This window comes from Schistocerca americana, chromosome 7, assembly GCF_021461395.2.
Source record: "Schistocerca americana isolate TAMUIC-IGC-003095 chromosome 7, iqSchAmer2.1, whole genome shotgun sequence".
Taxonomy (NCBI): domain Eukaryota; kingdom Metazoa; phylum Arthropoda; class Insecta; order Orthoptera; family Acrididae; genus Schistocerca; species Schistocerca americana.
The window spans coordinates 602706235-602722844 of record NC_060125.1 but is presented as its reverse complement, the minus strand read 5'-3'; the positions used below and the strand labels follow the sequence as shown (position 1 = coordinate 602722844).

General features: G+C 43.0%; 1 pseudogene; it reads right to left on the bottom strand.

Annotated features, from left to right (window-relative positions):
* Nucleotides 1–9201: 9201 nt before the first annotated feature.
* LOC124623555 lies at nucleotides 9202–9319 on the bottom strand (annotated as a pseudogene).
* Nucleotides 9320–16610: the final 7291 nt, after the last annotated feature.

Below are 16610 nucleotides of genomic sequence, written 5' to 3'. Positions count from 1 at the left end.
ACTTCCTCTGCCTATACTTACGTTGAGACATTTCTGAACTCCGCCCTTGTGGCTGGGAGTTCGCGTTTCACCTCTGTAGAACGCAGAGGGGAGAAGACAGTATAAGAGTATATTAGTCAGAGGACCGCCTTGTGCCGTCCCAGTGTTTGAAAGAGTTTATTTGTGGCCGGAGTTCTTCCATCTTCGCAGACGAGTACGAGAACCATAACTTCGACACACCGAATGCAGTACATAAGGTGATATCGCAAATTGCTTCGGCTTATTAGGGCTATAAAAACTAAACAGCTGTGATCACGTTAGTGTATTTCCACTGAGGTTCCAAACCACCGTAGATCGTCTTTGAAAGTAGTGTCTTCTAGTGTTTGGTACGTAGATGATGCCAGTCATTTCGCAATATTGATACTAGACCGCACACTCATAATAAGGGACAGAGTAGGGCAATTGATTAGTAATTTTACTTAGTAAATGTAAACTTTGTAATGTAAAGGATTTTTTTAATCTACAATAAATATATAAGCAGGAACAACGTTTATCGTTTAGTAGGATTAGTTGCCTTCATTATTAATTTATGTTTAGATTGTAATTTATAGAATTAAGAGATCCTAAGATCTGCTTTAGGGGGTAGTCAGAGAGGGCCAAATCTTCATTTAGCGTTTATTCATTTTACACCCGCCTGGAGTAGCATCTTGGATAACAAAAAAAAAGTCAACTTTTTTGACAGAAACCCAAAAACAGCAATGATATGGATCAAAGAAGTTAAAGCAGACCTGAGAGAAGTGGAAATAACGAAGGAAGAAATAGGGGAAAGAGAAAAATTCAGAGCGAAAACAAACAGATTCAACGGGTTCCAGGAGAAAAAAAGAAAAATACATGCCGAACATGGACAAAAGAAAGAAGAGTAAAACATAGGCAAAGAATGAAAAACTCCTGGGAAGAAAGAAAGAAGAAAATAAAGAAGACATAAGTTATTTAATGTGGTCCTTAGCAGGCCAAACTAATCAAAAAATAATCCCAATTATAACAATAATGATAGTAGTAGATATAAAAAGAATTTATAGGTGTACAAAATAGATGTTTTCTTATACATCAATTCCCGAGGAAAGAAAATAGGGCACTACGCCAGCCGCCAGATAATACTGGGAAATGAGGAATATATTGTTAAAAAGCAGGGTGTACAAACATAATGAGGGCGTACAGGCACAATGGTAATCATTACTGTAGTTTTAGTAGATCTGTCCTTATCTGTCTTCTGAAGCAGGAGATGGTAGTCAGTTCTCTAACATAATATGGGAAGTTATCCCAGAATCGGTTTCCTGCCACTGAGAAGGACGTCAAGAAAGTGGCTTAGCCATGGAATGGGACAGAAAGGATTTTACTCCAATGCGAATGAGTCTTTCTGCCATGTTGATCAGACAAGAGCGTTAAGGTTGGGGAGAGATGAGGGACAGCGTACGTTGATAAGACAGTACAGAAGACAGAAGACTTTTGGGACAAGTAAAGACGACAGCTCCGCTACAGGCCGCAGCGTCCAACATAACGTGCTTCGCAGTTTTCTCCTCTCGAGGAAGAACGGGCTGTCATTCCCTCACAGACATCCAGTGACCTCGTTGAAAGTGTCCCCACGTGAGTTCAAGCGTGATACGCCCCATATTAAACCCCGCTAATAGGTGTCTCAGTACTTTTGATCATACGGTATACTGCAGCAGCACTAAAGCACAATTTATGTGCTGGTTACACACTTACGGTGTGTTTCATGTACGCTATAATCACGCACGAGGTTTCCCATTAAACTGAAGTACATTCAGTATGGGAAGCAGTCGGCCTCCTACTTGGGTCTGAGTTCCTGCTGAGTTCCTGATACACGATGCACGCGAATATACGATACGTACACAACGGCGGACACGCTTCTTGTTTACAACTTGAAGATGCTGCTTTTGAGAGTTCTGTGGATGTATATGCGAATATCCGACGATACATCTACAGACATCGGTAACAGCGTAAAGTTTCACCTGGAAAGTCAATAGCACTGTTTGCGAAGGAGCTGGCTCCAGACATAGACAAGCACTAGTATCCTAGCAGATGGTTGACTTGAGTGGGTATCCTTACAGTAGCATATACTTGTTAATTTGATAGATACAGGAAATACAGAATTTCAAAGACAGCTCAGAGATATCTTTTATAAGTGAAGAAAGAAGCTAGATTTACAGTACTACAGGTCAAAAGAATGAAATATGTCTGTTTCAGTTGTATTTTAATTTTGATGCTGTACTCTGTTGCATGGGTTTTTGGTTGTCGTTGTCTAGTTAGTACTGGCCCAACTTCTCACTGGCAGGGATGATAATTCAACAAGGATTAGCCCGGAGGGGCTAACTGGCCAGTAACTTTCGAAATACAGATAGTCATATTCAAATTTGCAGGTACTTCATATAGAATATATGTACAGCACATACGAGCATGGACCAGGAAGTACCCCTGTTTGAAGAGAGATGTTGCTCTTTACGCAAGTTGATGTTACCCTCATGTACCACCCGTCGGTATTTCGAACGAACTTGTGCGAACGAATTAGCAGGGACTATGGATGGAATGACTTGAGTAGTGGTTGATATTTTACCTGATAATTTGGTGACGAAAATATTGTTGCCGTGATGCGTTACTCAGTTGGTCTTTATTAATCATATACCGCCGACATGAAACCACCATGAAAGTAAGGCCTTCCTTCCGGTGAATGTCCATGGAAGCGAGAACTTGTAGTAGTAGTAATAGTAGTAGCTTTATTCATCCGTAGATCTCTTTTTACATGGATATAGTACATGTCAAAGGATTTACAAATTTAGATCAATTTAAAATAAGCTAATTCGTATATACATACATTTACAGACTTCTAATTAGAGACAATCATTATATTTTACTCCTGGTATACAATACTTTTTTTACAAATAACTTATTAAATAGTTTGACGCCACACTGTTCACTCATATCTCACTATCAGTCTCTGCACACACTACACACACATTGTTTCATAACACTTCACTCACTACACACACACACACACACACTGGCCATTTTCTGTACCGCAACTTCCCATTTGGTATCCTGAAAAACTCAGTCAGCATCCCTCCATAATGAGTGAGATGTTGAGCTCAGAAAGAGGAAGAGGTATTAGCATTGTGCTATGCGGAGGTCGGGGGTAAGTGTTTCTAGAAAGGAAAAAAGAAGGAAAAAAACGTAAAGTGAAGGTGTTATGTGGAATGTTGGATGTTTTCTAATCATTATTATTATTATTATTATTATTATTATTATTATTATTATTATTATTTATTTGTATAACATTTTTTATCAAACCCCTACTCTGTTTTAGCTAAGTAATCCTTCAATGTATAAAATGCAAAGCACAATAGGCACTTTTTAGCTGCCTTTTTAAATAAGTGTATTTTTGCAATTTCCTTAATCTCTTTTGGTAATTTATTGTACAATTTTATTCCTTGGTAGAAAACGCTGTTTTGAGTTTTATGTTAATTTTCTCTTGGTACATGTAACTTGAGTCTACCTCTTGTTGCATGGTCATGGACAGAGCTGTTTGTGCAGTAATTACCAATGTTATTTTTGATGTGTACAGGTGACTGGTAAATGTATTCACATGGATCAGTTAAAATCCCCAGTGTTTTGAACATATCTTTACAATGAGCTCCACTAGTATTTTTGATTATTAATCTTACGACTCTTTTCTGGAGTTTGAAGATTGTGTTAATATTTTGCGCATTTGTTCCTCAAAAAAGAATGCCATAGCTAAGAACTGAGTGTACACATGAATAATATGTAACATCCATACTTCGCATGCCACCTGACGGTGTGTGGTGGAGGGTACCTTGTATACCTCTATCGATTCTCCCTTCTGTTCCAGTCTCGTATTGTTCGTGGAAAGAAAGATTGTCGGTATGCCTCTGTGTGGGCTCTAATCTCTCTGATTTTATCCTCATGGTCTCTTCGCGAGATAGAAGGGAACAATACACTACTTGACTCCTCGGTGAAGGTATGTTCTCGATACTTCAACAAAAGCCCGTACCGAGCTACTGAGTGTCTCTCCTGCAGAGTCTTCCACTTGAGTTTATCTATTACTAAATGATCCTGTAACGAAGCGCGCTGCTCTCCGTTGGATTTTCTCTATCTCTTCTATCAACCCTATCTGGTACGGATCCCACACCAGTGAGCAGTATTCAAGCAGTGGGCGAACAAGTGTACTGTAACCTACTTTCTTCGTTTTCGGACTGCATTTCCTTAGGATTCTTCCGATGAATCTCAGTCTGGCACCTGCTTTACCGACGATTAATTTTATATGGTCATTCCATTTTAAATCACTCCTAATGCCTACTCCCAGATAATTTGTGGAATTAACTGCTTCCAGTTGCTGACCTGCTATATTGTAGCTAAATGACAAAGGATCTTCCTTTCTATGTATTTGCAGCACTTTACACTTGTCTACATTGAGATTCAATTGCCATGCGTCAATTCGTTGCAGATCCTCCTGCATTTCAGTACAATTTTCCTTTGTTACAGTCTCTCTATACACTACAGCATCATCCATATCCTGCTTATAGGTGTCTTAGAAGAAGAGAAAACCATAACTAGGCAATACGAATCCACCTGCTGTGGCAGCGTCTTCACCTCAGGTTGGCACTTGCACCCAACGTCCCAAGTTATTTTCTGGATGTCTTCCAGTCTCTGTCTTTCTACCCTCTACAGCCCCATGAAGTACCATCGAAGTAATTACAAATTTAATGTAATTGTATTAGGTCCGCATTACCAACGTCTTTAGAAAAGCTTCAGAGCGTGAGATTCACTGCTGGTTTTAACACAAGACTCACAGGAATTCTATCCATAAAAAACTCACAGTTTGCAGCAGAAATGTAAATGTGTCTTAGGATTTTGCATCAGAAACGAGTTCCGCCACGGCTGCCAACTACTAGCACGACGTGACAACATGCCGTCTCGGTGCAGCCAGCCTACGTGACAAGTCAATGCCACAAAGGCTCTGCCAGAGGTGAACTTTCACAGCGACCCCCTGGGAAGTGGAACCTGGCCAGACGGCACGTTCTGCTACGTCAGCACTTACTAACAAGCGCCAGCCAATGACAGGCGGCCGTCGCCTCACACTGTCTACTTTCGCAATTACTTTTTAATATTTGCTTATATTTAGTTCCTTGTCGAGTCACTTTTGGTTCCGTCGTAAGCTACTTACTTCTCTCTTTCAAGAGTCATTTTTAATTATTGTTGCAGTCCGCTGATTATCTCTGTTCTGCGATTTGCTGAAACGGTATTTGGGATGTAGCTGTGAGGGCCGTTAGATGTTCTTGTTGCTTGCGGAAACCCATCTGGGACAACGTTCTGGCCGCCATAGTGGTCGCTTCAGAGAATGGGGCGCTGTGTTTGATCTGAATGTGGCACCGCATGGCGATCCCTGCACCGGACCTGTCCAGGAGAGAAAACGCAACGCACAGAAACAAAGTGTCTGTCTTCTTCAGAGTACAGCGTCGTTGCAATTAAACTTTCGATGCTTGAGAGGACATTCACGAAAAACGAGTCATCGTAGGACAATGAATATTTGTGGAAACATTTGCAATGACATGTGAAAGAAAACGAATAAACCATTGAAAGAAACAGATTTTAATTTCCACATGAAAGGGTGACATACGTTAACCGCGTACCACGTTTACGTTCCACGTTAGAAACGCTGCTCAGTGTGAAGACCACCTGCGTCCACGACAGCCTGGAACCGCACCAGAGACTGCTCTACTGCTGCGGGAAACATCGCACGTGGGCGACGGATGTTCAGCTGTCGTGACGCGGCTCGTGCACTGCTGGTACATCGCACACTGCGTCCAGCGTTCCCACCCTTGGCGACGGCAAGTTCTGCTCTCCCACGAGCAATTCCAAAATCGTGTTCTTCAACCACTGTGCAGAAAGAGGACCTCTCCACATTCCTTTGATGCGCCGACACTCGCGAAGAGCGTTCCTTCCCCCCAGGGAAGTGTGATGGATCCCCTGCTGTTCGTGTCGTCTTTTACTGACCTTGCACACAATATTAAAAGTAACATCACGCTTTTTGCAGGTAACGCAATTATTTATAATGAAATGCTATGTGAGAGAAGCTGCATAAATATTCAGTCAGATGTTGATAAGATTTCAACATGATACAGAGATTGACAACTTGCTGTAAATGTTCACAAATGTAAAATTGTGCACTTCATAAAACGAAAAAAACGTGGTGTCCTACGATTATAATATCAACGAGACACTGATGGGATCGACCAACTCCTACAAATACACTACTGGCCATTAAAATTGCTACACCAAGAAGAAATGCAGATGATAAGCGGATATTCATTGCACAAATATATTATACTAGAACTGACATGTGATTACATTTTCACGCAATTTGGGTGCGTAGATCCTGACAAATCAGTACCCAGAACAATCACCTCTGGCCGTTCAAATGGCTCTCAGCACTATGCGACTTAACTTCTGAGGTAATCAGTCGCCTAGAACTTAGAACTAATTAAACCTAATTAACCTAAGGACAGCACACACATCCATGCCCGACGCAGGATTCGAACCTGCGACCGTAGCGGTCGTTCGGCTCCAGACTGTAGCATCTAGAACCGCACGGCCATTCCGGCCGGGCCTCTGGCCGTAACAACGGCCTTGATACGCCTCGGCATTGAGTCAAACAGAGCTTGGATGGCGTGTACAGGTACAGCCGCCCATTCAGCTTCAACACGATACCACAGTTCATCAAGAGTAGTGACTGGCGTATTGTGACGACCCAGTTGCTCTGCCACCATTGACCAGACGTTTTTAATTGGTGAGAGATCTGGAGAATGTGTTGGCCAGGGCCGCAGGCGAACATTTCCTGTATCCAGAAAGCCCCGTACAGGACCTAGAACGTACGGTCGTACATTATCCTGCTGAAATGTAGGGTTAAGCAGGGATTGAATGAAGGGTAGGGCCATGTGTCTTAACACATCTGAAAGGCAACTTCCACTGTTCAAAGCGCCGTCAGTGCGAACGTGAGTTGACCGAGACGTGTAACCAATGGCACCCCATACAATCACGCCGAGTGATACGCCAGTATGGCGATGACGAATACACGCTTCCAATGTGCGTTCACCGCGATGTCGCCAAACACGGATGCGACCATCATGATGCTGTAAATAGAACCTGGATTCGTCCGAAAAAATGACGTTTTGCCATTCGTGCACCGAGGTTCGTCGTTGAGTACACCATTGCAGGCACTCCTGTCTCTGATGCAGCGGCTAGGGTAACCGCAGCCATGGTCTCTGAGCTGATAGTCCGTGCTGCTGCAAACGTCGTCGAACTGTTCGTGCAGATGGTTGTTGTCTTGCAAACGTCCCCATCTGTTGACTCAGGGATCGAGACGTGGCTGCACGATCCGGTACAGCCATGCGGATAAGATGCCTGTCATCTCGACTGCTAGTGATACGAGGCCGTTGGGATCCTGCAGGGCGTTCCGTATTACCCTCCAGAACCCACCGATTCCATATTCTGCTAACAGTCATTGGATCTCGACCAACGCGAGCAGCAATGTCGTGACACGATAACCCGCAATCGACATAGTAACAATCCGACCTTTATCAAAGTCGGAAACGTGATGGTAGGCATTTCTCCTCCTTACACGAGGCATCACAACAACGTTTCACCAGGCAACGTCGGTCAACTGCTGTTTGTGTATCAGAAATCGGTTGAAACTTTCCTCATGTCAGTACGTTGTACTTGTCGCCACCGGCGCCAACCTTGTATGAATGCTCTGAAAAGCTAATCATTCGCATATCACAGCATCTCCTTCCTGTCGGTTAAATTTCGCGTCTGTAGCACGTGTTCTTCGTGGTGTAGCAATTGTAATGGCCACTAGTGTACTTAGGTGTAACGCTTTGTACGGATGTGAAAAGGAATGATCGTATAGGATCAGTCGTGGGGAACGTAGGTCATAGACTTCGGTTCATTGGTAGAATACTGGGGAAGTGCAATCTGCATACTAAAGAGATTGCCTACAAATCACTAGTGCGACCCATCCTAAGATGATGTTCAAGTGTGTGGGAGTGTGGGGCCCGTACCAGATGGCACTAACAGGGTATATTGAACGTAAACAGAGAAGAGCATCAAGAGTGGTCACGGGTTTGTTTCACCTGTCAGATATGCTGAAGGAGCTGAAGTGAGAGACTCTTGAAGACAGCCGTAAGCTATCCCGAGAAAGTCTATTAACTGAGTTTAAAGAAACGGCTTTAAACGATTACTCTGCGGATATGCTACAACGCCCTACGTATCGCTCACACAGGGATCGTGAGGATATGATTAGAATAATAACTGCACGTACAAATTCAAACGATTATTCGTTCCGCAGTCCATACGTGAATGGAACAAGAAGAAACCATAGTCAATAGTACAGTGGGAGGTAACCTCTGCCATGCAGCTCACGGTGGTTTGCAGAGTATAGATGTAGTTGTAGATGTTGATGTAGATGTAAAGCCCTGTTCACCTAGCCCAGACACACATCGACTGTCTGCAGCTGTGGGTCCGCAGCTTGTGGTCGTGTGGTAGCGTTCTCACTTCCCACGCCCGGGTTCCCGGGTTCGATTCCCGGCGGGGTGAGGGATTTTCTCTGCCTCGTGATGACTGGGTGTTGTGTGACGTCCTTAGGTTAGTTAGGTTTAAGAAGTTCTAAGTTATAGGGGACTGATGACCATAGATGTTAAGTCCCATAGTGCTGAGAGCCATTTTGCAGCTGTGGTGCAGAACGGTGCTCGTGTTTCAGCCCTTAGGCACCGGCCCCTAACACTACTAATGACGCAAATCCTGCAGTATACAGTCTGTGCATCATTCCTATAAATTAGTACTGTAAATAAACTCCCGAAACTTCTCCAAAGTAATCTTAAATATCCTTTTTTTTAAATAATGAAAATTCAAAAAAGCCACATTAGTTGTATAGCACTCCGTCTTCGGGCCACGAGTGGCTTACCGGGGCCATCCGACCGCCGTGTCATCCTCATGGAGGATGCGGATAGGAGGGAAGTGAGGTCAGCACACCTCTCTCCCAGTCGTTATGATGGTTTTCTTTGACCGAAGCCGCTAGTATTCGGTCGAGTAGCTCCTCAATTGGCATCACGAGGCTGAGTGCACCCCTAAAAATAGCAACAGCGCATGACGGCCCAGGTGGTCACCCATCCAAGTACCGACCACGCCCGACAGTGCTGAACTTCGGTGATCTCACGGGAACCGGTGCATCCACTGCGGCAAGGCCGTTGCTCGCTAGTTGTATAGAGGTTCCTTTATTAAGGTGTTCCCTAATAAACGAACCTCTAGACAGCAAATGCGGCCGCGAAGTATTTTCATTCATTTTCAAAAATCTTTTTGAAGTACTTTTGAAGATTATTTGCGAGAATTTTTGGAAATTTCTTTACAGTGACAATTTATAATGTAACCTATAGTTGCCCTAACTGAAAAACGGTTTGTACGTACTGTGATGTCGAGTCTCCTTAGAGTTGATACAACTCGGTGCCGATGATTGCCCCAGTCGGTATTTGGAATGGCGTCCGTCGCTCACGACAAGGCCACCCTGTAACTAGCAGAAAAACGCAAACTCCTCGCGTGGTTTGGTCATATTTCAGACACCGTCTTTCCTGATTAATGTCAATATTTCAATAGAGCAAGACGTCAGAATGTGTAAGCCGCTGTTGCTTCTTTGATAAACGCGGCAATTGCACCCCTCGATGACGCGACGACTCCCTTGACCTGGAATGATGACCACCAGTTTTCTTTTGTTGTGAGTCCGCGACAGACTTTTCAGCTTGCGCGAACTGGCTAACTGTAGTTCTTCTTTTTATTATGCCCGGTTGTCGAATATTAATAATGTAAAGTCTTGAATCTTCAATCCATCACCCAAGTCGTGGCCACATTATGGAATTGCGAGGATGTTAAGTTGATAAATTGTTATTCCGTCGCCAAGACGTCGCTACGTCGCGTTTTCAATAATTACACGACGCAATTCCAGAGATAACATATACTTAAGCAATGTTCAGAATGCGTCGTTATCTTGCGACAAATCGATAACTGCTCACTGTTAAACAATCAGGAATTCACTTTTCACTTCATAATATTCAACTAGTCTATTAATTTTCACTAATACACATGACAATGTCTATTCAATTATGTAGGCGACAAGAAGAATAAGAGTTTGAATCTAATTTTACTGTTCCTTGTAATTAATTGTCCCTATGCTGAGCACGCACATCGATTTCTCACTCAGGGAACTGCTTCCGTTTGAATCAGTAATCCTGTCGTTGACGATAACTTCTGACAACTCGATGCAATTGTACGTTCTTCGTGTTTGCGTTTGTCTGTTACCTACTCGAGAGTAATAATTATTTTTCTGTCGGCGATATTTCTTTTTAATCTCCCTGAATGGTCGTGCTTATTCCGTGTCACTAAGGCTAAATCCCATCACAAATCTCAAACTATTTAATTTCGGCACGAATCTCCGGTATCCCGTTATCCTGCTAACAGTGAAGATGACTTTGCTTTTGTATGACTTCTGAATAATACTTCAGTCTATATCCCAAAACTTTCAAACTTCCGATTAGCTTAAAAGAATCTAGTAGCGCTTACACGCATGCTACTATCGGAGTAGTACTAGAGAGCGGCTAGATAGCAACTGAAGCTAACATTTCCATTTCCGAATTCCATTGTAGTCACATCGAACTTCCTTTTCGATGTGGCTACAACTCTCTTCTATGGTAAATGTTATCTTTGGCCAATTTACCATCTGGGCTTTAACCTTCGTTATTAATTATTTTGCAATTCTTTCTTTGATGTTTTTGTTGCGTATCCTATCATTCTTTTATTCAGTCTCTATTTGGTGATAAATATTATTATTCACATGACATTCCTGTTGATCAAATTATCACAAGGGTAAATTTTGTCGTCGGTATCTGACGCCACTGTCAGGATGACTAATTTTCCTACTCCTTCTACAACAAAGGGTTGTTTATTAGGGTTTCTGTAATTGGGATATTATGGTACCTATATAGTTGGGTACCCCTATGGTAAAACGTTTTTCTCCTACACTGACACAACTAGTGAAAGTTTAATTATAACCATCCTTTAATACCGGGGCTTGAGGATTGTATCGTTACAGCTGTTAAGTGGATTGTGCGATAGATCTCACACTTACCTGTTCTTTCCATCTTCGGGATTATGAGGATGATATTTTGTCAAAAGTCTGACGGTATGTCTCCAGACCCTTAGATTCCACAAACCGAACTGAATAGCTATTCGGTTGCCACTTCCCCGAATGATTTTATAAATTCCGAAGGAATGTTATCCATGTCTGTCGTCTTATTTCGTCGCATGTCTTCCAAAACGCTGTTAAACTCTGACTTTAATCTTGATACCCTATGTCTTCAGTATGGATTCCCATTTCTTCTTCTGTCACGTCATTGGACAGTTCCTTTCAATGGTAGAGGCGTTCAGTGTGCTCTTTGCACCTGCCTTTAGCAGTAAGTAGAATCCCTGTTTCACTCTCGAAGTTGGCGACTTTGCTTTTAATTTTACCAAATGTTCAACCAGTCTTCCTGATGACTACTTACTTTTCGATTTCTTCACATTTTTCCTGCAGCTATTTTGCCTTGGCTTCGTGACACTTTCTATTTATTTCGTTCCTAAGTGATTTATAGAGGAAATTAGGAAACACCTGTTACGACTTCTAGGGTTCGTAGAGGGAAGTGAGTAGATAATATTATGAATTGGAAACGTACCGTTTCCGTGGGGCAACCATTTGAAAATATGTTGGTGACGCAACCACTTTTTCAACTAACTGATTAGGCGTGACCCAGTTCATCGTTTGTCTTACAGTTCCACTCATTTATAACTAAAGAAATTGCTTGTGTACTCGTAGACGGGTTCTCTTCAACGTGATGCAGTACAATCTTGTTATATTTTGAAAATGTGTTCTCAAACATGTTGCTCTAACACTCACACGAAGGAGGCTCAAACCTGGCTTAGAGAGGTAGGATAGGTGTCAAGTGACATTAGCCGATCGGAATTGAACACCCCCCACCATGACTATCCTGTCGCATACTGTTGTGTACATAGTTCCGCGTAGCCAGCGCATACACAACTTTCCCACTAGAGCGCGCCCCGCTAAGCACAACAGCGCAGGCGCAGCGCTCGTCCGTCTCCGCACTACGAGATGTCGCTGCCATAGAGACAGACCAAATTCTGCTTCCGCCGATCCGCGTATTAATATGTAACGCAGCCAATGAGATTGCTCCTAACATAGAACCTTTTATCCTCGTGGATCACACTCGTGCAGTGATATCTGAACGCGCGAGGCATTATAACGAGTGTACAGACCTCCGATTAGTCAGTCTGCATTTGTCTGCACCAGTCTTTACCAGTTTGCATTAGTCTGTACCACTCCATAGTCAAGTTTCAGTCTGCGCCTAATAAGATTACAATGTTTCTGTACATAGCCATGAAGATAAATGAATAGACCCTTTGTCAAGTATCAGAGATATGTGAGAATAGGAATAACGTACCAAGACCAAAGGAACTTCAGATTGTCAATTGTAAATAGCATCCAGAATCAAGTTACGTAATGTCTATGCTTTTTATTATTTTAATACATGTGTGTGAAAATTATTCAAGTTCTGTTTAAAGTTGGTCACCGTCAATCTGCTACTCTAAGCGTGCAAGTGGCATTTCTATTGTCTGACCTAACGGCAGAAGATAAACACGCCACGATAAGACCACGAGACATATTGCTGACACTCGCCTACTTCGTTAGAGCGACAAGTCAAATAATCTGATGGTGTGTGTACCAAAGGTCTTACAGTACGCACACCACACATACCTACCCAGCAAGCAAGTTTCCAAACAACCGTAGTACGGAAACGATACGTTTCCAGACATAGGTTCTTATTCATAACGTTATGTACTCACTCCCCTCTACAAGTCGCAGAAATCTGCAAAGGGAAGTTCCGAACACCCTGTATGTCCGCAGGTGGTGGTCTACCACTTGTTCACGAGGTCCCGGGTCGGAGCCTTTCTTCGCTTGAGGACATGCTGTTTTGTGTTGTCCTAGCCATTACATCTAATCTTCATCGACGCCCAAGTCGCTGAAGTGACGCCAAATAGAAAGACGGCCGAAGAACGCCAGCGGCCAGAACTACGACCGGTCAGTGACGCCATACCATCATATCAGCTCAGTGACTTATTGAGCTGTATTCCCGTCTTTTCCCCAACATTTGTGAACTATATTTCATCGATCAGCGGCAGTATCTTTTCTGTTACCCAAAGTTTCTTTCCAGTTACGTTTCTTGTAGGCCTACGTATATCTAACGAGTTTATATGGGTGGGACAAATCAGTCCACATTTGCAGAAGAACTAAGAGAACACTATCACGACTAGCCTCTAGAGAAGTAGATATGAAAATAATTACAATAAACAATAAAAAAACTTCAAACCCTGCAAGAAAAGTACCACTTACAAAAAAATAAAGCAGAAAGAAAACCCTGCTCACTGTATACATCAACAGATAAAACAGCATAAAAACACTCCAAGAAATGACAATTATTATAGTAATACCACCCAACCTTTTCCCCTCACCCCTCCGTGAACCCCTCCCCAAAACATTCAAACATTCAAACTCACGTCAGCTGAACATAAAAACTTTCAACCACTCTCTGACAGCTGTCACATCCACATTCAACTTTTTACAGCTCACCGTGACTAGTCACCCCTCGCCCCCAAACCCAAACATATACAGGGGGTCCCATTTATCATGACCACACCAAATAACTATTTGTCCAGATGCAAATTAGAAAATGTTCAAGCAAATGTTCTTTAGCCGTCAGGGGGACATAAATAAGCATGATTGTCTTCGTTGTAGCGCCGGCCGCGGTGGCGAAGCGGTTCTAGGCGCTTCAGTCTGGAAACGCGCGACCGCTACGGTCGCAGGTTCGAATACTGCCTCGGGCATGGATGTGTGTGACGTCCTTAGGTTAGTTAGATTTAAGTAGTTCAAAGTTCTAGGGGACTGACGACCTCAGATGTTAAGTCCCATAGTGCTCAGAGCCATTTCAACCATTTGATTTTCTTCGTTGTAGCTCTGTTTTTTTACAAAGATATGAACAGCGGCATGACTTTTTTAAATGGCACCCTCTATTTTTTTCGGTAATTCATTTCCTCTCCTAAAGACCTATTCAATAATGTATCACTGGGTACCATTCACTGAATCACAACGGTATTAATAACATAGCAGAACACTGACTTTGAGCCCGGGATCACAAACTCGTCCACTTGCTGGAGTTGTCAGAAAACAAATGTAAACCAACTAAAAACGTAACACAAAATTGACTTTGACTCTCCTGTACCATTCCCCAGAAGTAGAACATTCAAAGGTGTTCAAAGTGGTGACGCTAGACACCGATACACTGGTGCACTCGATGAATGAAAGAATTATTCACTGCTTCCAGTGTTGCCTGCAGAAGAGAGTTACAAGCAAGCACGATACGTTCCTGCCTTTCCTCTGGAGTTGTTGGAATATCGCGATATTGCAACCCCAAACAAAAAAGTCTAGAGGATTTAAATCAGGAGACCTAGCAGGCCAAGTAACTGTTCCTCCTCAACCAATCCATCTGACAGGATACCTTCGGTTGAGAACACGACGTGCAAGCACCGGCGAGTGTGGCCGAGCGGTTCTAGGCTCTTCAGTCTGGTACCATGCGACCGCTACGGTCACAGGTTCAAATCCTGCCTCTGGCATGGATGTGTGTGATGTCCTTAGGTTACTTAGGTTCAAGTACTTCTAAGTTCTAGGGGACTGATGACCTCAGATGTTAAGTCCCATAGTGCTCAGAGCCATTTGAACCATTTTTGATCGACGTGCACGCAAGGCATTATGTGCTGGACATCCATCGTGTTGATATCACATAAGCATTCTGGTTCTTAGCGGCACTTATCGAGAAGAGGAAGAAGAATTCGTTTGAGGAAGCTGGCATACGCAGTACTTTTTAGACTACCGTTGATGAAATAAGAGTCAATAATTGTAGTACCAAGCATCCCACACTAGACGTTAACTCTTCATTGACGCTGATGTTCCACCTGTCTACGTCATCGTGGGTTGTCGCTGGACCAATAATGCATGTTCCTTGTATGTACCTGTCCTGTGTTTGAAAAGAAACATTCATCGGTAAATAGAACATTGGGGAAGAAGTTCGAGTTGGCGAGGATTTGCTGATTTGCCCACTGACAGAACTGTACACGATTCTGGAAATCATTCCCATGCAATTCTTGATGTAGGTGTACAAGCTAAGGATGGAACCGGTGACGTGTAAAAATGCGACGTACGCTGGTCTTAGGAACGCCAATCTCGTGTTCAAGCTGTTGTGTGCTCACATGTGGATTCATAGCAACGGAAGCAAGAATAGTAACTTCGTCTGTGCGAGTACTACGACGATTACGTTGTTGTGAGTTGAAACTTCCCGTTTCCTGAAGCATCACAACAAGAGGAGAAAACATTCGTCGGGAAGGTGGGTTCTTGTCATTATATCGCTCTCTGTACAGTTCAGCTGCCTGCATAGCATTTCGCCTACCTTCAACAACAACAATAAAAGAAACGTTATGTCGATGCAGTTTGTAGCAAGGGCAGCCTTTACTGTATGCCTACTCTATACAACAGTATTTAAAAGGACTAAACTACTGTATTAAATGTACCCGTAAATAAGAAAACAGTATTGCAATTACCGTTCTGCTAACTCACATTCCCCATAATGAGTAGCATTTCTACCTTCTCTTCGTCTGTGTATATTCTACTCACACAGCTCTTCAACTGACGATGGTTGACCGAATGACAGTGTGCGTTTTATTTATGTTTACATTTGTCCTCTGTCAACGTCAGCACGTGGATGTGTTCCATTACCCCGAGTACCTGCACTAAGCGCCGGGAGCGTCGACGTCAGTGTTGAGTCATGTACAGGTTTATTACAAATGATTGAAGCGATTTCACAGCTCTACAATAACTTTATTATTTGAGATATTTTCACAATGCTTTGCACACACATACAAAAACTCAAAAAGTTTTTTTAGGCATTCACAAATGTTCGATATGTGCCCCTTTAGTGATTCGGCAGACATCAAGCCGATAATCAAGTTCCTCCCACACTTGGCGCAGCATGTCCCCATCAATGAGTTCGAAAGCATCGTTGATGCGAGCTCGCAGTTCTGGTACGTTTCTTGGTAGAGGAGGTGTAATCACTGAATCTTCCACATAACCCCACAGAAAGAAATCGCATGGGGTTAAGTCGGGAGAGCGTGGAGGCCATGACATGAATTGCTGATCATGATCTCCACCACGACCGATCCATCGGTTTTCCAATCTCCTGTTTAAGAAATGCTGAACATCATGATGGAAGTGCAGTGGAGCACCATCCTGTTGAAAGATGAAGTCGGCGCTGTCGGTCTCCAGTTGTGGCATGAGCCAATTTTCCAGCATGTCCAGATACACGTGTCCTGTAACGTTTTTTTCGCAGAAGAAAAAG